The following is a 26,199-nucleotide window of genomic DNA, read 5'->3' on the forward strand; positions in this document are numbered from 1 at the left end:
TACAAATTAAATTTATCAATTATTGTATCCGCTTGGATAAATACGATAAACATGTTGAACAAATTAAGATATATTATTATTATTTAGCGACAGAATTCTAACAAAATTTGTGTACTTGCGAACTGTAGAAATTTCAATTCGACGTTAAGCTACAGGACAAGCTAAACTTTGCAAAAGTTGCAGCGGCGCTGCACTGTCGAGATGAGAGATGACTCGGACAATTGTTTATTTAGGCGCAAATCCCAGCAACAGACGCGTTGACATGCCGAGCACGTTTGATCGCGGCAAACGTAAACTTGAAGAGCCACATCCGACCTAAATGTACGAAAACGAAACTTAAGTACCTGACTTAAAGAGTTTCCCGAATTGATTCATCCCTGATGCAAAAAAAATGGTCTATATTTATCACGCGATAAACACGAGCGGCAACAAGTTACAAGAGTGTAGGAAAACAATTAGAAATAATATAAATGTATATTATATATACAACAGGGTGTATCAAAAGTCACGCCGCATCTCTGGAAAATGAATTCGTCAAGTCAAAATAAGTCAAAAATAAAGAACAACAAAATTACGTTTAAGCCTTCTTTAAAGGAATGCTGACCATGACTGTTTTACCGACTTTGAATTCAAGGATTTTTTTTTATTGGCTATACAGATTGAAAAATCCTTCTTCACAATTAAAGTACTGATAATAATCAACAGGGAGCTGTAATTTTGTATAAAAAAAACAATAAAAGTTAAACAATTACAATTTTTTATCGGCCTCTTCTATCAGCTCATAATAATACTTATTTAATACAAAAGTTCTGCAGTTTATTTGTGCACAAAATATGGCGCTCCCAATAGAGATGACATGAAAAAATAATACAGAACTAATAAAAATGAGATTAATAGCCTCTATCAAAAGATTCGTACTTGAATTAATTATGTATGTATATTTGCGTGCGGAATCGATCTGGAGGCATAAAACAGCAAAAATTAGTTGCCGGACAGCGCTCCCCATTCATTATTATTAGTATTTTCATTGTGGACAATTTTTCAATCTGTATATTTAATAAAAAGTGAACTTAACCTAATTTAAAGTCGGTAAAACAGAACTACGGCAGCATCCCCTTAAAAAGTTACAATTAAAATAATGTGTTAATAATAATATGTAAAATAATAATTAAATTAATTAATTTATTAAATTAGTTAATTTATAGTTTTCAACTTAAATAAAAATAAATTTGATTCTAAATAAATTTTTTGATTATTTGATTGTAGTTTTTCAAAGAAGGCTCAAACGTAATTTTGTCATTCTTTATTTTCGACTTATTTTGACTCGACGAATTCATTCTCCAGAGATACGGCGTGACTTATGATACACCTTGTATATAAAATTAAATATATAGATAATATATAAAATATTCTATATATATATATATATATATATATATATATTATTTTTAAAATATATAGTGTATATACTTATTTATAAATATATCATATATTTTCTTGAATGAGTGTATATAATATAGAAGAAACTTTAATCTTTCCAAATAAGGCCTTAAAGGAAAAGTTTGTATCAATAGATTCCGTTCAATTCTTTCAATGCTCTGGCAAAGCATGTAACGTAATAGATAAATATTTAGCAAAGTATTCGAGAAAAAGAATATCGAGCTTCTACTTCCTTTTAACAGTGCGATTTTAACGATTTGAGATTTTTCTTCCCTCTTCAAAGGATACAACATTTAAAAGCAATGTCTGCATATTTATTTATATTTACATTATATAGGGACAAATTTTGAAGTTTCTCTAAACTTAACAAGAATTTTCTTTGATTTATATAATACATCGTTATTATTTTTTAATTAGCATTTGTTTTACAAACTTTGGTTAATTGATGTAAAAATATTTTGATTAAAAGTTACTACGTCATTCAAAATGTCTGCGACAAGACATGCCTTCTCGGGGAGTTATTGTTCTCTGGAATATCAACCTTCGTTTTCTCCCGCGAAGTTTTTTCTTCAAACGGTTCTACCCATATTTTCATGTTTTGTTCAAACACGTACATTGTTTCTTCTTCAACAGAAAGCACAAATATGATACTGAAACCGTCATTCCAGTTATAATAAAATAAGGGTAGAAACAGGATTTTTCTCGTAAAAATAGTTCGCTCGCTCTTCTTTGCATATTACGTGTATGAAAAACACGTTACCGATTTTCGATGATATTTTCAATCGTTCAATCAACATTTTCAACAATAACATGCTAGAATTACATGATGTTTGCATGAAAGACCAAGAGCAGCATTTGAATAATCATCGAATGCGAAACAATGTGCAATTATTTTAATTCGCGTCTACGTAATATGAAGTATGAATGAATGCACACGTGTGAAGCCATATATATTATTTTGCATATACATACATACATACATACATACATACCTATATACATACATACATATATATATTTTTATAAATAAATACTATTATAAAAAAGAAAAATGTATATTTAAATAAATTATAATATTAGAAGATTCTTTAATTATACAACATTTGCAAGAAAGGTGAAGATTAAAGCATTATAGAAAATAATAATAAGAAAAAAGAAAATAATAAAATTGTAGACATTACGAATAATATTACGGATGATTTCAGAATTTAGATAATTTCGCAAAACGTGTGTATTTGTGTGGATGTCAAACACATTGATATGACAGTACTTTTGTTAGATATGTCACTAACATGCATGCCGATTTTTTTAAAGGTATATATTATGTATGCGCTCAGAAAATCGAAATATTCTATTATGCTTCAAAAATAAGATATTCTTTACAACAAAACAATTTAATTTTATTTATTTTATTACGGTGAATTTTTTAAAATAAAATATAAAAAAAAATATTAAATTAACTCATTCGATACCTAATAAATTGCTCGGTTTAATAAATTGGTCCATAAATTATTATTTAGTTTTACTGCACTCGACCCAATCAAATATTGTTATTTACAAATATATATACATATATATATATATATATATATATAATTAAACTTTTTATATTGTTATAATATGTTAAAGGAAAGAGGGATATATTTTACTACAGAAAAACTGTGTTTAATTTAGATGTCTAACTACTGTCTCTTACCAGATCCTATTTTTAAACGAGATCCTCTTTGCCAAGTAATCCGACACCTCTCGTAATTACTGGCAGAAGAATGAGTACAAGAATTTAGTTGTATTTTTTCCACACGTGTACTTATTCCACATGTTACGGCTATGTTACGGTCATCCATGCGCGGATAATATATGTATATGAAAAATTACTCTTTCCATATTTGTACTCTTAAGTACAGAAAACGGTTGCGTCTCGGTTTTTTTTTAATATAAGTTGAAGTTCAATATTAAAAAATAGATAAATTAGAATGTGTAATTAATTAGTATTCCTCTTATTTTAATAATTTATAATAAATTACAAAATTGTTTAATATTAAATATAAAAAATATATGTAACAGAAAAATAAAGAGAGGGAGAGAAAATATATGTATAGAACAATTAATCGATAATTTTATTTGAAAGAGAATTGATTCTTTGAATTGATCAAATTGTTCAAATGAATAGTTGAATGAAAGCAAGCACCGATAATTCTACATTATCTCATATATATATATATTCACGTTTGTTTGCGTATATAGTCTGCATACGGTGCTCTATTTAGACACATTAAACCATTTATATCCATGGCTGAATGGATATAATGAATAGCGGAAATTCTTCGCGCAAAAATCTATGACGTGAATAATAAGTATGCATAAATCCATTTTAATTGCATAAATTTATATTGCTAAAATATTTCCCGCAAAATTTTCAAAAATCACAATATATATATATATATACATATATTGGAAAGTGACGAAAAATATATTAAATATGCATTTTATAAATATTAAAGCTATCTCTCATTCTATGTATTTACACAAAAATTCGCGTAAATAACTCAATACAGCAATCTCCAGTTACACGATTAAAAATCATGAAAAGCTAAATTTGCGTAGCACATATATATTTGACATGTCTATTTTATTTTTACATTTTTTAATTTTTATTTTCACATTTCATTATTTATCTTATTTTTATTTAATATTCTTTTTATTATAATTTAATTTTATAATTTTACACTCTTTTTTATAAATATACTAAGTTTAAGGCTAATGATAAGACACTCGAATATATTTGTCAATTATATCTTCTTTCTCTACTTCTCTCAATTGCATATTCACTTCACACAGAACCGTTGTAGAATCCATCGATTTAGCGTGTAAACAGAAATTTCCTTCAAGACGATTTTTTTTTTTTTTTTTTTAATAAGAGATACAAACTCAGTATAATTCAGATATGACAGATGACATGTCAGATTCATCGGACGCGAAAGAAACCTGAATCTGATTTTTGCATGATAATGCGCGATGATTTCCACATTCTTCTCTCTTTTTCTCAACTTCTCGGGAAAAAGAAAAATGAGAAAAAAAATCAAACTCGCCCAAAAATATACATAAACCGAGTATTAGATGTGCCTGAAATCCTTCCTCCACTATTACTCGGCGCGTACTTACGGGATTGCGATGTTCGGCGCGGACAGTTGAAAATAGAACAAAAAGCGGAGAGAGATAGCAATGAGAGATCGGAAGGAGAGGAACCGCATCGGACCGGCACCGCGACGCTACTGGCGACGGCGTCGGCTTTAGCCGCGCGCGCGAGAGGACGAACGCATATCGTCCGCCCTGTGCGATCCACCACCACTTATCCCCCGTAACACGCGGAATCAACCCCTTCTTGCCGCTTCGCACTCTTTCGTTCCATTTCTTCTCTCTCTTATCTTCTTTTCTTCCCTCTTTTAGCTGAACTACAACTAGTATTGCGCTTAAATAATTTTTAAATAAACTAGATAAAGATGAGATAAACATTTATTAAAATATTTAATATTTGATAATTAAATTTTTAATAAAATATTAAATTATGTGCTAAGAATTAAATAAATAAATTAACGATAGTTAGAAAAATCTCAAATAATGTAAATTCAGCTTAAATAAGAGGAAGATGATTTTAGTTCAAATATATCTAGATAAAAGGTAAACACGAAGTACCGATCTAAAATCTTTTATCTAAAGTACAGATGATTTTAAAATTAACTAAAGATGAGATAAAACTGTATATTTAGCTTAAATAAGATGAAGATGATTTTAGTTCAAATAGATTTAAATAAAATATTAAATACGAAGTATCCAGCTGAACTACAACCGGTGTTGTGCTTAGATGATTTTTAAATTAACTAGATAAAAATGAGATGGAACTATGTGTAAATTTATTTTAAATAAGATGAAGATGATTTTATTTCAAATATATCTAGATAAAAGATAAACACGAAATACCGAGCTAAAAATATTTTATTTGAACTACAGATAATTTTAAAATTAACTAAAGATGAGATAAAACTATGTAAACTTATCTTAGATAAGATAAAGATGATTTTAGTTTAAATATATTTAAATAAAATATTAAATACAAAGTACCGATCTAAAAATTTTTTATCTGAACTACAGATGGTTCGAAAATTAACTAAAAATGAAATGAAAATATGTAAATTTATCTTAGATAAGATGAAAATAATTTTATTTCAAATATATCTAAATAAAAGATAAACTCAAAGTACCAATCTAAAAATCTTTCATCTGAACTACAACCGGTATTGTGCTTAGATGATTTTAAAATTAACTAGATAAAGATAAGATGACAATATGTAAATTCATATTACAATTAGAAATGATAAAGGTTTTGTTTTAAATATATTTAGAAAAAGAAAAATTATATGACGATTCATCTAAATAACTTTCAGATAATATTATTTTTAAAATCTCTCATGTAAACAATTATGTAAAAAAAATTTTGAAAGAAATAATAAAAGGTTTATATTTATATCTTTATTTATAAGTTTGAAGTTCTATTACTTAAGTATTTTTATGTGCTATGCCTCTTCTACTACTTAAGTATTTTTATGTGCTAAGTATTTTTATGTGCTATGACTCTAAATCAAATTCTAACAAATCTAAACATTATTCTAGATAATTTAGTATAAATAACACTTTTTTCCATCTAGACGCAGATATAAATAATACATATTTTTATTATCTATTTAAAAATAAGGTGACATCACAATTTTATCTATATAATCATCTATATAATTTTATGTAGATTACAGTAAACACTACTTTTATCGGAACCACATCATTCTAGCGAATGTAATTTTACACTTGTCGAAGTGCAGCGCGCGATCTGTCACAATCAGCTGATACGTGAATCGATATTATTTCCGCCGAATGAAAGATCGTTCATTATCGTAACGTTTTTTCACTTGGGATTTCATTTGAAAAGAGAACTTGGAAGTCATTTGAAAAGCCAAGAAACGAGAATAATTTATCTGAAATCTCGCATTTCTTTTCCTTTTTTGCCTTCTTGTATACTGCTTTGTGTAAGCGAGAAACATTTTTAGTGCAGCAGGAACACATTTAATATAAACTTTACTTATATAGGTGTATATATGATATGTGTGTACGTAACTCCTTTACAGAATAGATAAGTTTCGTTATAATCTTTCAATTATAATTTCTGATTTAACTTTAATATGGAGTACACATAAGAAGACTTTATTGATTAAAAGTAGATGTACCTATAAGTTATAAGTTTTGATGAAGTAATGACAGACGTTGTTATAACAGATTATAAACAAGCTTTTTACATAATACATAAAAGAAATTTGCATTTGACAGAAAGATTATTAAGTAAAAATTAAATAAAGAATAATATTTCCTACTTTTTTCTTTTTTAAAACTTTGTACTTCTGAAATGATTGTGATTCTTGACTCCTTAATTAACAAAGAAACAAAGCTCGATATCACTATGTAAGTTTTAATACGTCAATCGATTTAGAGCAAGAAGTGAATTAATGCTCTGACTAAAAGCGCGAATGTTCAATCATGATATTCAAATGATCTTTTAACAAAAAGCGTCGTTATTATGCGCGTCAACAAAGCGTTATAATGAATATTACATCTGTGTGCTGCTCAATGAATAGAAGTTGATCAAAGGACATTCATAAATGTACATGGTTAATTAATTATTAGCTCCAATTAAGCCTATCATAACTATAATTTCTACAACTTATACAATCATGTTATAATTTATGAATAATCATTGCATTGATGTAACAATTTATCTATCAATAATTTAGCAATAATAAAGCAATAATTCATTGATAATTGGGTATTTTCATAATTACATCTATTAATAATCATATTAATAGAAAATAATATAAGGCAAAAAGTGTGGATAAAAGTCTCAAATTCCTTTTTTTTTTTCTTTTTTATTTCCTTGACGTAAATATAATTTTTTATCTCGTTTACTGATACATAATGTGTAAAAGTCTCTTGTGACATACTATTAAATTTATAATAATAATAATAATACCTTTATCATAATGATCTAATAATATCTACATCATAATGATCTAATAATATCTAATAATATCGTGTCTGTCCTAAAATCTTATATGATTAAACTGCCACGATATTCTGCTCCGCATTCTCGATCAATATTACAATGACTAATTAATTAACGCTTAGAGATGTTGCACTTAATTGAAAGTCTATTGTAGACTAAAGTCGCTTAAGTGGAATTTCCATAGAGTCAATACATTTAAACGTTATAAACGTAGCATACGATATGAATAACATGCATATTCATGTACTAAGGTAAACTTAAAGACAATATTGTAATGAAGTTTTACATTTGTGTATGTATACGCAAATCCTTTTACGTATGACGTATATAATAAAGATATATAAGTGACTTCTCGGATGTGTGAAATTAATACAAAAATCATACAGAGATTTATTAACTTATAACGATACAATTAATTTAATTTCGCGAAAAATTAAATTATTATATTCCTCGTATATTCACCTTTTTTCCTAACTACTACGATTTGTAAGAGAACGCGTATTTTTTCCTCGCGCAGCAGTATTTTAATTATCGTCCTAATATATATTGAAAAGATAAATTGTATTTCGTGCGTGAATGCTCGGGAAGAGGGAAGATTTATATTTTCACGTATTATACGTTTTTCTTCTCCGTAAAAACCGTTATTTCTCCTTTGTAAAATCCTTTACATGATATTTCTTATGTTACAGATATGGTGCAAAGTAATTTATTTACACTACAACAACAAATCGTTATGTTTGGAAAAACATGTCCGAAAGTTTACAGTCTCCTTCAATGAAAAGCGTTTCGAATAAATAGTCTTTATTTTCTTCTCCCACTTTTTTCATCCACTTGATATATACATTTACTACGTCAAATGTGTACGTTCGAGAGAAAGAGTTAAAGGGTTGTTGTGTGATTTTTGTGTTTCCTCAAACATTTCAGCGTCGACGAGACAGAACGGCATTGAAATTTATGTAAAATATGAAAATATTTGTATGCAAAATGTCATGTGTTTGTATATTAAGGTGTGTTAAATTTGTACAGCAGCCCTCGGATTTATTAAATTTATTTGTCTCTTCTCTTACACATATGTTTTTATATTTATGTTTACTCTGAGAACTCTGTATCATATTTTTTAACCTTAGAAATGCGGAATATCTTGCAAAACTTACAGTCAAAATAATTTCCAAGCTAATTTTTAAGTATAAAATTTTATAATAATTTTTTACGAAAGGAAAAAAACTATGTTAATTACTGCACTCAAAATATATAAGAGATTTTATTTAATGTACAATTGCATTTTATAACGGCGTTTATATGTAAAAATGAGCGAATATAAAGCATTTAAAATCAATTTGGCATTTTTTTCGATGTTGTCATTTCAAAAATTACAATTCCTGTATATACATGCATAAATTCAGAATTTCGAACTGTTTGATTTCAACTTTACAATGTTAACGTAACAAATAAATTTATTCACGTACACGGTAGTAATGCGAAATTAATTCTCAATATTTGAGGACATACATATGTGTATAATAAAATACATGTAATCAATGATTTGATGTGCGCGTTACATTATCAGTAATATAGAACAAGGAATTTAACTGCGGGCCAGCAGAGATTTCTTATCGACAGTTTTTTCGTACTTTTTGCTTACTTAATTAATACTTAAAGTTGTGAAGCGAGTTTTGTATGTCTTTCAAACTTCAGATCTTTTAACTATTGATATTATGTATTTATATTATTATATATTATTTGTATTATGTAGCGTAAAAAAAAGGAGATTTAGTGTTAGTGATCTATCGTCTTTCTTTTTTAAAAAGAAAGACTTTTGAAACTTTCCTTGGAAACTTTATCAGAAACTTTGTTACTAAACAGTACTGGATAATTGCTTTGGAAACTTTACTTTATTACACTGACATTACTTTTCAAAAATTTATCTAAAATATTATATCTTTATTAATCAGTTTTTTAGTATTTCATACGTCTAATGTTTTTCAATTAATTTAGAATCTGATGATCCTTGGTTGGGATATATGTGGCTGTTTCACAATTTCAATTTAATTTTAATTTTGACTTGTATATTTCTCACTAAAAATTGATATTGATTATTAATTGCTGTACGATGTGTTAATTATTACTAAATTTATTTTCTCATTTGAAAAGGACCACAACCATATGATCAAAACGTCGTGAAATTTAATAAACAATTATTACTTGCTAGTTTGGTCGATTATTTCCAATAACTCTTTAATTAATTTAGTATAAACTTTTTCGATTAATTTTTTATTTTTATTTTATTTGGTCGATTAAATCATTACCATTTTTTACTTTTTATATTTGTAAAATTATAACGCAATATAATTATAACATTATGCAATATAATTATAACATTATGACACAGATATATTTTTTTAATTAAAAAAAGATTATGTGTGTGTAAAAAAAGATCGACTTGTGATCTTTATGATTACAAATATTTCGATTTTATTATGAAATCTAATTTGAAACTCTTACAGCATTTAATATTTGAAATGAAAAATGATGAATGTTAATCAATATGATAAATTGCAGCAAAAACAGAATATGAAGCTTAAAGTTGTTAAACAATCAAAGAGGGATACCAGACTATCTCTTCCTTATAAAACACACTCAATATATCACAAACACGCGCGTCTGATATTTTATAATAATAATAATATCAATTCTTAATATAATATATGTATATAACAGTCGGCATAATTTTTTTTTACATTAAAACAGGGATTAATGTCTCGATGATATAAAAAATTAAACATTAATCTTTATTGTTTTACACATTTCGTTATTAAGGGAATGCTGCCGTTGTTTTGTTTTACCGACTTTGAGTTAGATTAGGTTCACTTTTTATTGAATAAACAGATTAAAAAATCCTCCACAATGAAAGTACTGATAATAATAATGAATGGGGAGCGCTGTCCGGCAACTAATTTTTGCTGTTTTATGCCTTTACATCGATTCCGCACGCAAATATACATACATATATAATTAATTCAAATACGAATCTTTTATTGATACAGGCTTTTAATCTCATTTTTATTACTTCTGTATTATTCTTTCATGTCATCTCTATTGGGAGCGCCATATTTTGTGCACAAATAAACTGCAGAACTTTTGTATTAAATAAGTATTGTTATGAGCTGATGCAAGAAGCCGATAAAAAACTGTAATTTTTTAACTTTTTGTTTTTTATACGAAATTTCAGTGCTCCCCCTTTATTATTATCAGTACTTTAATTGTGGAGAGGAATTTTTCAATCTGTATAGTCAATAAAAAGAAAAGCCCTTGAACTCAAAGTCGGTAAAACAGTCACAATCAGCATCCCCTTAAGATGATCCTAAACGTCTTTGAGAAGTCTGTTGTTTTTTCCTTTTTTATCGACAAAATGAGGTTAGATAATTTATAAACTTGTTATTTATTGGTTATACGGATTGTTTTTCATCTGAAATTAGAACGCTTTCTTTTTTGTTAATATTATTATTTTAACAATGATAAGAATATTAAGAATATTAGATCGGCTCTTATTAATATAATTAATATAAAACACGATATACAACTTAAGGGGTTTATTAAAGAGGTATTTAAAAAGAGGTACAAGGAAAAGTTTTTGAGATCCCAACCACAGGATACGAAATTCCCAGATTCCTCAATTTTCTTACTTTATTTCGCAATAACATCGCGTTTGGCTCTACGGTCAAGTAGAAAAAGATGTATATCGTGTTTTATATTAATTATTATTTTAATTTGTACAGAAAGAAGATTTATCAATCTGTATAGTCTCATATATCTTGGTTACAGAATTATGAATTCTTAAGAATAATTTTGTAACCAAGATATATGAGACTATACAGATTGATAAATCTTTTTCCTGTAACAAGTTAAAGTAATAATATTAACAAAAGAGGAAGCGTTCTAATTCTTCAGGTAAAAACAATTTGTATATCCAATATATAGATTTAACCTCATATTTTGTCGACAAAAAAAGGAAAAAACAACAGATTTCTCAAGGACGTTTAGGATCTCTTTAAGGGGTTTCTCTCAATTTCTGTTTTATCGACGCAGACGTATATTTTTGTACTTCTAGTATATAATTTTTTTAATTTGATATAATTAAAAATGCTTTTTTACGATTGCAATACATGCATCAATAATCCCAGGGAAATTTAATTTAATATAAAAAATGAGAAATAACAGTTTTTCTTATCTATTTTCATCTCTATTTGATATCTCATCATAATATGTGCTTTATATAAAACATATGCACTTTGTACGAATAAAAATTCTCTGGGATTAGAGGACACGGAAGAAAGCACTGTTATCCTCTAAACTTAGATTAGAAGTCTAATAAAAATTTGTAATTAAAAATACAATTTGTACGTAATGTGCGTACGTGCATATGTTTTGGATATGTGTGTTGCTATTTTGTCGGAGTTCGTCATTTGCTGATGGATCCCCTTAAGAAATCTTATTGGAATTATCGCTAAGAGGATTACATAAATAATTGCTTTCTCTTGTCAGTCTCAACAGAATATATATATCTGTATAATTCCACACACATACACAATAAATTCATGAAATACAGCGTTAGATGGAAAAAAGACGCATTGTGAAACGAGAAGATATGCAATATGTTGGGAGATATGAGAAATCGTACTTAATTAAGAGCGTATATTAAGGACATGTATACGAGCATCATTTTAAAGGAGGTTTAGAGAGCGCCTTAAATATACGACTTGGCTGTACCCTAGAAAAAGATACGTGAACTGCGTAATTCGTTCTCTTATATTTTTTCGTCCTTTCTATTTAAATAAAAAAAAGGAAAAATTTTTGCGAAGATTTTTTCCATTGAATAAACGAGATAAAACATAAATAAAAAAGATGACGAGATCAACAAACTAAAATTTGTATGAAATATGATTCCTCGAATTAATTAAGGTTACAAAGTCAACTACATTTACATTAACAGTACAGAAAATCAGAGCGATTCATACACGAGGACATCTTTCAGGACATTTTTCGTCTCTGATATTCCGCAAAGTATACTTACTTAAAAAAATTAAAGTTAAAAAATTAAAAAATTAAAAACGCCATCCGATAAAAGTCAGAAAAAAATATATATATGTCGTATTTCAGCATCTATTATATTCTTTATAAATATCGATAATGCGGTTTTACGACCCAACAATCTCGCGGCATGTTCGCGCTTCTGTATAAGTTTAATCAGCGATAATGATATTAGCTATCGTATAAACGCAAATGGAAGCCAAATTATCGCTGGGAATTTTCGATCATAGCAATGTCGATAGTGGAACATTTAATATATGAAAAATTTCAAAAGCTAAGAGAAGAAAGTAACGCCGCGTCTCTAGATTACCCAGAATAAATATTTAAATATTTACCTAGAATATGTATGATGTCGAGAAAAAGTAGATTTTCTTCTTCTAATTTTCCTTTTTTTATATTATCTATTTTTTTTTTTTTTTTTTTTTTTTTGAAAGTGAAATGAAAGTATTCTCTCTACCTTAACGCATGTATATCTTCATTCACTTTTTTTCCGCACTATTTATATCCGAGGTTGTATATATTTCGTTCCAATTTGCCGAGGATACAATCGTGAAAAAAGGCTCGCCCGCGTCCTAATTTGATTTTATATTGCGCTTATGTTCACTTTATTACCCACTCACTCTTGCATAACAAACATATTTACTTTTTATTTGAATAACGCCGGCGTTATTAAAATATATTTCCCTTAATGACTGTTATATTGTATATGTAAACGGAGAAGCTATCCGCGTACACCATGTTCGATTAAGTATTCTGATAAAACTGCGCTCATTATCCTCGGGCGCTCTTATCTGAAAGCAAATGTATACACGTGGATTCGTTACTGCACATAATCCATCGAATTAATCGTTCCACGCTGGAATCATATTTGAAATTAATATACGGTTAAAAATATAAAAAAGTATATATACCAAACTCAGATTTAATACACGTTTTATTGTAAAAACAAAAAAAAGAAATTGATACAGCGTGTAATAAAGGGTGGTTTCAGCGTGAGCGAGTTTATTCAGAGTAAGAATTTAGTCATCGATCGTAAATGGAAATTATTCGTTCGGCAAATAAAAATTGATCAAATTTGTATATTTCTTTTTTGTTCCTCTTGACGTAAATAATCTTAATATAATTTGGAAAGAAAAAGGTAAAACATCCCCGTTACAAAGATCAATTCTTAAATTATACATAGAAATATTTCATGGAAAAATATTAATTTTTTATTTATGTATTATATATTAATTTATTAAAAACAAAAATAATCCTGTTCTTTAGTATATTAGTTAAAACACATGTGTATATTATATAATATATTATAATAAAAATACTTATATATCTAGAAATATAAAATTTATTTTGAATAAAATAAGAAGAAGAAACATGTTTGTATATTTTCTTGTTTCATTCAAATATTTTTTATTTAAACATTTTTACTGTTTATTTTTTACACTAAAGTTTATTCCATTCACAAATTTCTATATATTATATTAAATCGCTAAAGCACATATATAAAGCTCATATGTAGTGAAATGCGATGCAAGGGCAGTTATATATAATTGGGTAGAATTCGATATGCCATATCTCTTGGTAAAACATGATAATAAATATATATATATATATATATATATATATATTTATTAAAATAAAAATAAAACAGTAAAAATTAAGTATGTATAAAAATAAGAAATATGTCAATAATTTGTAGCATACACACATTGGCTATCTAATCTATGTTTCTGCCTAATGAAAAAGAGAAAAGATTCATAGCTGTTCCGTATATTGGTGGATTATCAGAGGGAGTATGCGAAATATTCAAAAAAACAGAATATGCCACAGACTTCAAATGTTTCAATCGTCTAAATAAATTTATTAAGGTGCATAAGGAGTCGACACCAAGGATGGAGATCAATAATGTTATCTATAAAATTAATTGTAACGATTGCAATGCGACTTATGTGGGTCAAACTCTATTGATTGGAAAAACATAAAAATTCTTGATTGTGAACCCAATTATTATAAACGATTAATATCAGAGATGATTTTCATAAAACAGAGGTTTAAATAAAATTGAAGATTTAGATACATTAGATAGCAGTTATTTTCCTTTATTGGAGTCTTCCTAACAAACTTTTCAAACAATTTCTACAAAACATGTTTACCAATTAGCAGCAGATATATATAAAGTGCCAGGTCGCGACTCGTATCACTTTTGTATTTACAACATGAGTATCAAGATGTTCTATCTTTCTATGACTAGTGTCAATCTATGGTTTTTTAATTTGGAAGTTAAGGTGAGAGTTATATTATAAGTTACTTGAATTTCGATTATATTGTTTGAAGAAGTGTTATATGTAATAAAAAAATTTTAATAATAGAAATCGCGAGACTTAGGACATATTAGAGGAGAATTGACGTAATACGGATCACATCGTACTGGCTTAACTCATTGTAAAGTAGATTTATACGATTTGATGTAAAGTTTGGAAATATATATGTTTGACATCAATTCACATAGCTCGTAATAAGCTCATGTTGTTTTATTATCTCTAATTTATAAAATATTTATTCTGAGCAAAAACTAGAACCTGGCGTTGCATTCTTTGCAGTGTTTAAATTTTTCATATCAAATATTCTGCTATCGAAATTGTTATAATCATAAATTCTCAACGATAAAATTCAATCAGTTAAGTTTATAATATAATATAATATAAAAATGTAATAAAAAAAAATATATAATATAATATATATATATATATATATATATATATATATATGTTTATAGTTTTATTATTATGACTTATAACAACTGACATAAATATAAATATAAAATACATCTGTGTGTTTCTCACATCAATTATTATATATCGACATCAGTAAAATACAATTAAATGCACGTATATAATAAATATATATATACTACATACATATATATACACATATATATGTATCTGAAACAGAGAAAGATTTAAAATAATAGAAAGACGTGAAGAATGGTAACTGTTTATTTTTGTATAATGTAATAAAAATTTGGTAATAAAAATTTTGTTAATGGAATAAAAATTTGGTATAATGTTTAAAAATATTTGCTTTAATTGTGTATCGTAAGTAGAGCAAGAAACATTTGAATTTATCGGATGACGTAAAAAACCTGCACAAGCCCTTCCAAGCCGGCTGCGTTTCTATCATCGATCGTTCGTATTCAATTATTTTCGCAGCTGATAAGGTAGTGCTTAAGTTACTGACAAATGAAAATCTTCGATTGGTATTTTAGCATCAACATTATTAATAAAATATTGTTAGAAGATATTGTTTGAAGATAAAGAAGATAAAATCTCTCTCTCTCTCTCTTACTTCCATATTATTGACATTATTTTATCAAACCTAAAAATTCGCGAACGTAAAAATTTTCAGATAAACGTTTCTATGATTTTTTAGTTAATTTTTTAAGTTTTAGTTAATTTTTAAAATTTTTGATTCTTTTAAATAGCAACATCATGTGTCAAATCGCAAATATTTAACATAATATTTATATTAAAAATATACTAATAATTTATTTATGTAATATACTGTTATAAATAATAATTACGTTTTTATTATTCAATTTTATTAATTAATAGTTAATTAAAGTAGAATTAAAATTTTTTATTTCTTTTTTAATCTCTGAGGAACCTTTTGTAGGTAGGTAGCAATTATGAACTGTTTTTAAAGATTTATTGTAACGAATTATTTCAGTTTCTTTATCTTAATCATAAAACAAATTTTTATTAAATTTGAACCAACAGATTAATTATTTTGTGATAAAAATACTGAAGAAAATATAATTAATGTACAATCCATATTTATTTTTATAACGAAACCTTGCTGAGAAGCAAATTTATTAATTCGGATAATCACAGTTTTGTATTTTATTAAAAACTGCATATTTTATTCGTATTTTATAATATTATTTAGAAATTATATTCTACAAAAAAATATATTTTATATGCATTTATACAAAATATGCATAATAGGTCTTATTTATCTAATTTCAATCAATCAGCAGGCGAAGGAAACTAATGCAATTCAGGGTATCAAATTTGATGCATGATACCTTAATTATCATCGAATTCCCGATAGCATTCCCGATAATAGCAACATTAGTCTAATTATCCTAACTATCCAGTCACTCGCAGTATTAAATTCGACAAACTGTTGCGATACATGCACTTTATATTCTTAGAAATTAATTAAGAACAAGGAAATTTTCCTTGTTTACTTTCTCATCTCGAATTTTACCACAATTGCACAAATGCAATAATTATTTCATATAATATAAAAATGATTAAATTTTTAAAATTTTATTATATAAACTATAAAATTATAACATTTTAAAATAATATAAAAATAATTTTGTCATATTATATAATTATTGCACACGTGCAATTGTGGTAAAATTCGAGATATGAAAGTACGTGCGAAAATGTCCTTGTTCTTAATTAATTTCTAAGAATATGAAGTGCATTGTATCGCAACAGTTTGTCTAATTTAAAAAATTTTTTAAATATTTAAAATTTTCTTATATAAAATAATCAAATAATTTTATTTAATTAATTTAATCATCTTAGATAACTTTTAAAGAGAATTAAATCAAATTTCCCGAGAGTTCCCACGTTTTCATTATTCTTCCGCGAACGTATTCACATTAGCGCGGCATTTAATTACACGAATACGTGTATGAGATACTAAAGAGATAGTTAAATAGAGGTATAGTGGTAGTTTCGCCACGCATACTTTTATGGGCGTCGTTCGTGTAGCTTAACTTAAGTGAGCACAGTGAATATTACCGGTTTATGTAAACACTTCGTTGTTACGATGTCGCTCGGTTGAGCAAAATGCAGAACAATGAATTTTGCGGGAGAACAAATTACAACATCGACGCATCTTTATTCATTATTAATATTAATTTTATTACGTATATCACCTCTCGCCGCAAGATGTGACAATAAACGATAATTTTGCGAAAGTCGGGCATGCGACGTAGTAATATGTCATGCAAACTCCTGGCTACATTTATGTAAAACTCGATAAACTGTCCTCGAGGCGCGTTTTTGATCATAAATCGGAGATGAGGAGATAAAGAAAAAAGAGTTTTATAATGAAACGCGCGAGATATATTGCAGGATTTATATATTTTTATCGGAGAAACGCCCAAATAATCACACACACACACACTTCTTTGTATGCTTTGTAATGCAACTCTACACGTAGATTTATTACTCTACACATACTTATTAAAATAGTTCAAAGGGGAAGATAGAATGCAAAATAATATATTGTATATTATATAACTCAAATAATATATATTATATGTTATTATTATATTAATCATATCATATACATATATTATATTATATAATTAAATAATATATATATATATATTATATTAATTAAAAAATATATATAATATACTATATGTATATAATATTATATTATATTATATAATTAAATAACTAGTAATATATATTTTATAATTATTTTATAATTATTTTCTATATATGTATAATAATTCTGTGTGTATATAATTGTTATATATTTTCTACACAAAAATATTCTATATAAAATATTAAGTTTTAGATTGGCACGTCTAATTTTCAAATTTTTATTACAAAAAGAGAAAAACAAATTTTATAATATCATATTATGTAATATATCTTCTAATAATAATTTTTTTAATGGTCGAATCGAGTGCGTAATTTTATATGTATATTCTTTTTCTTGTGACATTTTCCGCAATAATCCTATAGGATACCTCCCACGATTGTACATAAAAGCAAAATGTGTTCGAGAAAAATATAAAAACAAATAAATTAAGTCATATCAAGAAGAATCATAAATAAGTACTTTATATTTCTCTATATATAAAATAATTTCAAATAAAATACACAAGTTCCAATAAGTTCTACTTCTTTAATTATTTTAATTAATTGAAAAAAAATTTAACGTAAAAATGTAATTAAATTATTAATTCATACTTAGGAAATAATATCAACCGGTATTTTTGTGTTTACTTATTTGTTTAAACGCTATACACAAATAATTTTATTTGGGATGCTGTAAGATATTTTACTTGTACCAAAATCTGATGCGACTAAAGATTAATTAAAAATACAATAAATATAATATAATTGATATTAATGAAAAAAACTCCAATAAGTAGCAACATAATATCACATATTATTTATATTTATTAAATGGCATTATTTATTTTTATTGGATAAACCCCAAAATAATATTTTTTTACATGTTTTGTAATTGCATACAGAAATTTATTATATACCTATCATTTATTATATTGTAAAATAATCCGATGAAAATAGAATATAAAATGTTAATAATATCCCAGGTAACAAGAGCTGACGTTATTAAACGCCAAAATAATGTCATTTTGACGTCAGCTTGTTACCTGGAATATACATATATAAATTTAGATTTAAAAATATGTATTAATTGTTTAATAACTATATTATTTTATTGTTTTCTCATTGATCATTATCACGAAAGCCTTATTATTTCATTTGTTATATTAACTTATCTACAATATCGTACAACTTTTTTCCTAACCTCGAGAATATCATCAAAGAAGAATTCTATGACCGAAACGGTCCTCAAATTGTAATCCGCCCAAGTATTTAAACGATCGTGTTGCCGACTCGAAGGAACTACACGCTGCTGCAACTAAATGCCAGCCAAGTGCTCGATCCTTTGATTGTGTAACCGTGTAAAATTGCGAGCAACGCATCGGAACGATGTCTATTTACACGGACCCTTTACCATTTTCGCAATTCTTCGCGCAACTAGTTCTCGATGCGTCCCAGAATATACGCGCCCATTTCTATCTTCTTTAAGGCTTTTTATTAAGGTCGATTTCGTTTTGAAATCTCCAAAAAAACGAGATAGAAAAATAAAATTACCGTCTCCACGCCTGACGATACATCCTGTGGAAAAGAAGTCGCAAAGTGAAGTTTCGAGCCGTTAAACACTTAAAGGGATGTTGACCATGTCTGTTTTACCGACTTTGAATTCAAGGGCTTATCTTTTTATTGACTATACAAATTGAAAAATCTTTCTTCGCAATTAAAGTACTGATAATAATAAACGGGGGCGCTGTAATTTCGTATAAAAAATCGATAAAAGTTAAAAAATTACAGTTTTCTATCGGCCTCTTGCATCAGCTCATAACAATACTTATTTAATACAAAAGTTCTGCAGTTTATTTGTGCACAAAATATGGCGCTCTCAATAGAGATGACATGAAAGAATAATACAGAAGTATTAAAAATGAGATTAAAAGCCTGTATTAAAAGATACGGAGGATTTTTCAATCTGTATATTTAATAAAAAGTGAACCTAACCTAACTTAAAATCAGTAAAACAAAACAACGGCAGCATCCTCTTAACGTGATTAAGATTAACCTTCTAAATATAATCGACAATTTTTTATCCTATTATCGCATTCGTAAAATTTTATATTTTTTTTATTATTATATGATGGTTATGTTCATTAACTTTTAGTTTATATAAAAAACAGTGCGCCGCCAATCGTTAAACACTTAACGTGATTAAGATTATCCTTCTTTTAAATACGTTTGACCATTTTTTATCCTATTATTGCATTTGTGAAATTTTATATTTTTTTATTATTATATGATAGTTATGTTCATTAACTTCTGGTTTATTTAAAAAACAGTGGGCGTTCTCTTTAGCAAAAGTCAATTGGATATTTAATACGATTCTCCTCGTAAATTGACTTTTAATGAAATTCTATGGAAATAAAATGCGTTTCAGACTATATTGGTGAACCATCATTCTTTTTTTATTTTGTTTTCTTTGAATTGCTAATACAACGAAACGTGAGAGAAAACATTTTTCCATCAATCTTTTTGCAATCGCAAAATTCCTTTGCTGAAGCCAGATTTAAAATATATATGTTGCTGTTAATTATAGATGTATTATTATTATTTTACATACTTGTGTATGTGTACATCTGTTTGTTAGTGAAAAAAGAGAAGAGAAAAGGAAAAAAAACAAAAGAGAGAGAGAGAGAGAGAGAGAGAGAGAGAGAATGAGAGAAGACATAAATCGCATTTTTATTATTTTTCAATATTAAATTAATACAAATTACACAAATAAAATAGTTTGTCGATATTGATGTCTTTTAATTGAGAAACAATGCATTTAGTTTTGTTTTGCAAATTGTTTGCCGTTGTTGTTTGAATAGTTAACAACATCAATGCCTTTGAAACTTTTAAGCACGTTTCTATAAATTTCATTTCAGCAGACGAGCACAATTCGATCAAGTCTGCGTCGAGAGGAAACGACACCTTGAAACTTTCCTTCAATTTTCCGACTATAAATATTAGTGGCGATATTGTTCTAGTGGAAAGTAATTAATACGTGTCATATATTAAAATACTGTGAATGGAATTTATACTATTATATGTTGTATTCTAGTCTACACACACACACACACACACACACACACAACACAAAAAATACATTTAAAAAATAATTATTAAAAATTATATTTATTTTATGACATAACATACTTCTTAATTTGTTATACAATTTTATTATATATATATATATATATATATATATTTATTTATTTATTTATTTATTTATTATTATATACATTATATATATATATATATTATATATATTATTTATATATATATTTATTATTATTATATATATATAATAAAGATTATAATCTGAATACGATATTACAATGTATATTTATGTTTATATATCTATTTATATAATGTAAAATGTACTGCACACATTCTTTCTATTCAATAAGAAATCTACAGAATTTAATCCTGCAAAAAATTCTCGATAAAAATTCTCAATGGAAACCATTGACAGAATTATGCTAAATTCTCGATTTGCTTGAAAATCTTGTTATTGAAAATCGCCATGAACGACGAAAGAGATGTTAAGTGCAGTTTTCTGACAGAATCCTTGAAAGTTTCGGTGAAAATATCGCTCGGATTATTTATCGCGAAGTTTTTAATCTGAAAAATATATTATTGATAAAATTTACAAATAGATTTTTATGTTAAATCTGGCTGATTAAATATTAATTAAATTGTCAGAAAATTAATTCTTAAAGAGAAAGAAGAGTTAAAATAAAATCTTTCACTTCTTAAATATTAAAATATATAAGCATCTTTTTACTTTTATTTTAAATCTTCAGCGAGAAAAGTACAATATCGACTTTTCGAGGACTTTATATCTGAAAAAAATAAATCTCATACACATGCAGCGAGATAATCGAATAAAGTTTAAAAATCTGTCCAAATAAGAAATTCGGAAATTTAACGCGCACTATTTATTTGTCAAATTCACGTGACACATTTTCCGTCAATTTATTTTTGAGTTAAATTTTATAAGATGTTATCTTACATCAGCGCGCAACATTCAACATTACAAATTGTTATTTTAGTTGTCTGGCTTTTTATCGTCACAAACTAAGGATGAAACTTCATAATATGCGAGCTCCGATATTTTTCGTAGCAAAAGAAAAAGTTAAAGCCAGTTGTTACATGAATGTACGGCTTCGCTTCGTTAATTCGTAAGAAAATGTTCTGGAAATGTTAAGAAACCAAGACAAATGTTCCTCTAGAAAGGAAGACTTTTGAAACTTTATAATCTCTTTACTTTTGCCGACAAAGAGACAATCACAAAACAACTAAGTACTTCCTAATATAGAATAACATATGTACACACACATGCATACAATAAATTTACAATATTATTCAATATATGAGAGAAGACAACAGATTATCTGTTATTGAAACTCGAATTATGTGAAAAAGCTTTTAGCGAATGTAATTTAAAACATACATTTTAATTGAATAGAATTGAATGATTGAAGATTAAAGAGCTAGAAAAAATATTAATATAAAACTAAAATATCGGAGGAAAAAATATTCTGCTATGAGAAAAATTAAGTATAAAATTACAGTAAATATATATATTTTTTAAATTAGGTAGATATGTATATATTTTTTAATTGTTTATCTATAATTTATTTTATTAGGCATATAATAAACTATTACGAATTTTAATCTAATAAATAATTACGATTGCTTGTATATAATTTGTAATTTTTTTACTTAAAAAAAATACATTTTTCTAGAAAAATAAAGAGGAGACTTCAGGAAAGATGAAGCGCAAGAGACTTCGAGAATTCTGCAGATCGACGGTTTGAAAAAAAAGCATCAAATAAAACGTGAGTTGAAAAATCGTCAGCTATTTAGCATGAAAAAACTTGCATAAATACATATATATATATATATACATATATATATATATATATATATATATATATATATATATATATATATATATATATTAAATATTTTAATTCGTATTTTCTTATGTAAAAAGATTGTATAAATGATTGAGAGCAGTGAGACATATCTGTAGCCTGCTATTTTATCCCTTATAATGACATTGTTAACATAGCTGTCTAGGGAATGTAAAAGAGAATACGCGAGAGAGAAGAAATTCTCTACGATAAAATCCTTATTCGCGATTATATTACAATACGAATAATACGCGCGATTTACTTCGAATTTTTCATAATTTTGTCAACTTTTCTCCAGACAGAAAAATATGCCGAGCTTATAAAACATTTATATGAGGAAAAAAATCCCAGTAAAAATAATAAAAAATTCACGCGAGTGTACTCTGCTGAACATTAAGTATGTAATACAAATTCGATAATCTTTTAATCCTTCCCGTATTTTTCAGCTGATATGTATAAGTAAAGCACGAAAGAAACTTCTGAAGAATATTTCAATGCTGTTCATCAATATAGATTATTATCTTCCCAGAAATCATTTAATATTGTATTATGGCTTTTGGTATATTTATTTTTTAATGTAAATTTTATAAAAGTTTACTTTTTTACCAACCTAACTTAACATAAATTAACCAACGTATTTTTAATGCAATGTATTTTTGATTCTTAAATTATTTATCGTATATTAAATTTTTTTAATTACACTAATATTATATTTTTTTCGCATATGAGTTTCGTGAATCTAAAATAAAATTTAATAATTTAATTAATCAAACTTATTTGTTATTAGTTCCAAAAATTAAAACCGAGTTTAATGCGCACACAAAAACTGATAATGACGTTTAATTCTTCCAGCCAGATTGTGTTTTTAAACGAACGTTATTTTATACGTAGAGAAGAAAGCGATTTCGAGCAGCCACTTTATCGGAAAATTGAAAATTTTCATTACTCTCTCAACTTCTCGCGCGTATAATAATAAATCTGTGGCGAAACAGTGCAGTTAATGCATATTACTGCGTTCTTCATTCCTTTCGCGGCGTTTAACTTTTGCTTTGACTACAAGGTCTCTCAAGTTGAGTAAATAGTACATTACGGTTTGTTTCGCGTTTATATGCGACACATGCCAGCGTTTGCGTGTCCTCGCTAAATAACAGCTCTACGAGAAAATATATATCGTATATACTATATATATATATATATATATATATATAGTATATATATAGTAGTATAGTAGTATAATATAGTAGTATAGTATATATATATATATATATATATATATATATATATATATATATCCCGTTAAATGTGCATATTACTTTTTCGAAATGACCCGTTCATGAAAATTACGCGGAAAAGAATCTTTTTCACACCTGTCTGTCTATAAAATATAGAAAAGCTATCGTTCGAAAGTAATCGATTCAGATAAATATACAGGGTGTCCCATTTTAAAAAACGCATCTCGATAATTCTTTAACAAAAATGTTTCAGACAAAAAATGTACAGTTTCGAGGGAGACATAAGATGGTGCCATTGATTTGACCTTGAAAAGTCGTTTGAAGGTCACGTGAAGGTCAACTTTAATTTTTTAATTAGAATCATCTATTTTTTATTGTATATTCTTGTAGCTTATCTCGAGAGCTTTCCAAAACCCTAGAATAAAATATTTTTTTTTTATGGAGCACTCTTTGAGTTATAAAAGTTTGAAGCTAACGATTTTATGCCATAGTGTAAAATATTCAGGAATTGTAGAAATTAATCAACCAAACTAGCGAGTAAATAATTTATTCAGCTTCACGACGTTTCAACCATATAATTATGGTCCTTATCAAGCGAAACAAAATAAATTAAATTAGAATTAACACATTATTATACAAATTTTATGAGTAACATTTCTTGAACTTATTGTAGGTCAATCAATAGAACACAGCGAAACATTAAACATCATAACCCGTCGAAGGATCGTCAGATTCTGTTCACATGGTCGAAACGTCGTAACGTTGAATAAAATTTAATTGCTTAATTAGTTTGATCGATTAATTTCTACAACTCCTATTTAAATACTAATGACTGCTATTAATAATTTTGGGAATTTATTGTAAAATATTTGATTTTCGGTAATCATACCTTAACACTTTTATGCACGGAACAATGAGTCCAATCAATTGGTGTAAAGAAAATATATAGTTGCTTTAAAAAAATATATAATACAAATAACATACATCATTTTTAAAGCAACTATGTGTTTTCTTTACACCAATTGATTGGTCTCATTATTCCGTGCATAAAAGTATTAAGCTATGAATATCGCAAACTGAATATTTTACAAAATATTTTACATTTTAGTATAAAATTGCTAGCTTCAAATCTTTATAATTAAAAGAGTACTCTATGTAAAAATACTTTATTATAGGGTTTTAGGAAGCTCTCGAGATAAGCTACAAGAATATACAATAAAAAAATAGATGGTTCTATTTAAGAAATTAAAGTTGGACTTTTACGTGATCTTTAAATAACTTTTCAAGGTCAAATCAATGGCACCAGCTTATGTCCCCCTCGAAACCATTTAGACAAAAGTTATATGGTGTCATTGATTTGACCTTAAAAAGTTATTTGAAGGTCACATGAAGGTCACGTGAAGCATTTTTGCTAAAAATGCTTCGTTGAAGAATGATCGAGGTGCGTTTTTTAAAATGGAACACCCTGTATATGAGAATCATGTGTTGGTTGCAAAAATTCTTTTCTTTATTACGCGAACGAACGAATTTTCGTGCTTGAATCGGGAAAGAAAATTCGTTATGGCAGGCGAGCTTCCCTTTTCCAATAATTGTCCTATTATTCTCTGATACTGTATTGAGCAGCACATTCTTCTTCAAGATTCTTATAAACTATACATGTTGTTACCGAAAGAAGATAGACACCGTAAAATGCTCTGTTTGTCTTCTGCTCGATCAAATAAAGGCCTATAACGATCCGTAAATATCCGTAATACTCGAATTCTATTATTTCTCATCTCAAATACTTCAATTCTCGCATTCCTTCTCAAACAGTGAATTATCACGTCCAGATTTACTATCCCTATCGTTCTCGTCGCGGTAAGGAAGCGACAGAAATAATTTGAATTTTTTATGGCTAACCTGACATAAATACACTTTGCAAAATACGCACGTTACGTCATTTCGAATGGAATTGCAAATATATACGATACGATAATTTGCAGCGCAATTTGCCT

At 27.0% G+C, this 26,199-nt stretch overlaps 1 protein-coding gene across 3 annotated transcripts in view; it reads right to left on the minus strand.

Annotated features, from left to right (window-relative positions):
* The window catches only part of LOC114937295 (neuropeptide CCHamide-1 receptor-like), a 77,337-nt gene that overhangs the window by 49,409 nt on the left and 1,729 nt on the right, over positions 1-26,199 (minus strand). Inside the window, exon 1 of one of the 3 annotated variants that reach the window (XM_085486129.1) lies at positions 13,089-13,374. The exons of 1 other annotated variant lie outside the window; for it this stretch is intronic. The gene's annotated coding sequence lies outside the window, so the exon portion shown is untranslated. Of the gene's footprint in view, positions 1-4,602; positions 4,699-13,088; positions 13,375-26,199 lie in introns of those variants that run through there. One more of the 3 variants, XM_029310724.2, reaches the window with a different exon arrangement.

This window comes from Nylanderia fulva, unplaced genomic scaffold, assembly GCF_048542155.1.
Source record: "Nylanderia fulva isolate GAGA-0341 unplaced genomic scaffold, ASM4854215v1 Scaffold11, whole genome shotgun sequence".
Classification (NCBI taxonomy): domain Eukaryota; kingdom Metazoa; phylum Arthropoda; class Insecta; order Hymenoptera; family Formicidae; genus Nylanderia; species Nylanderia fulva.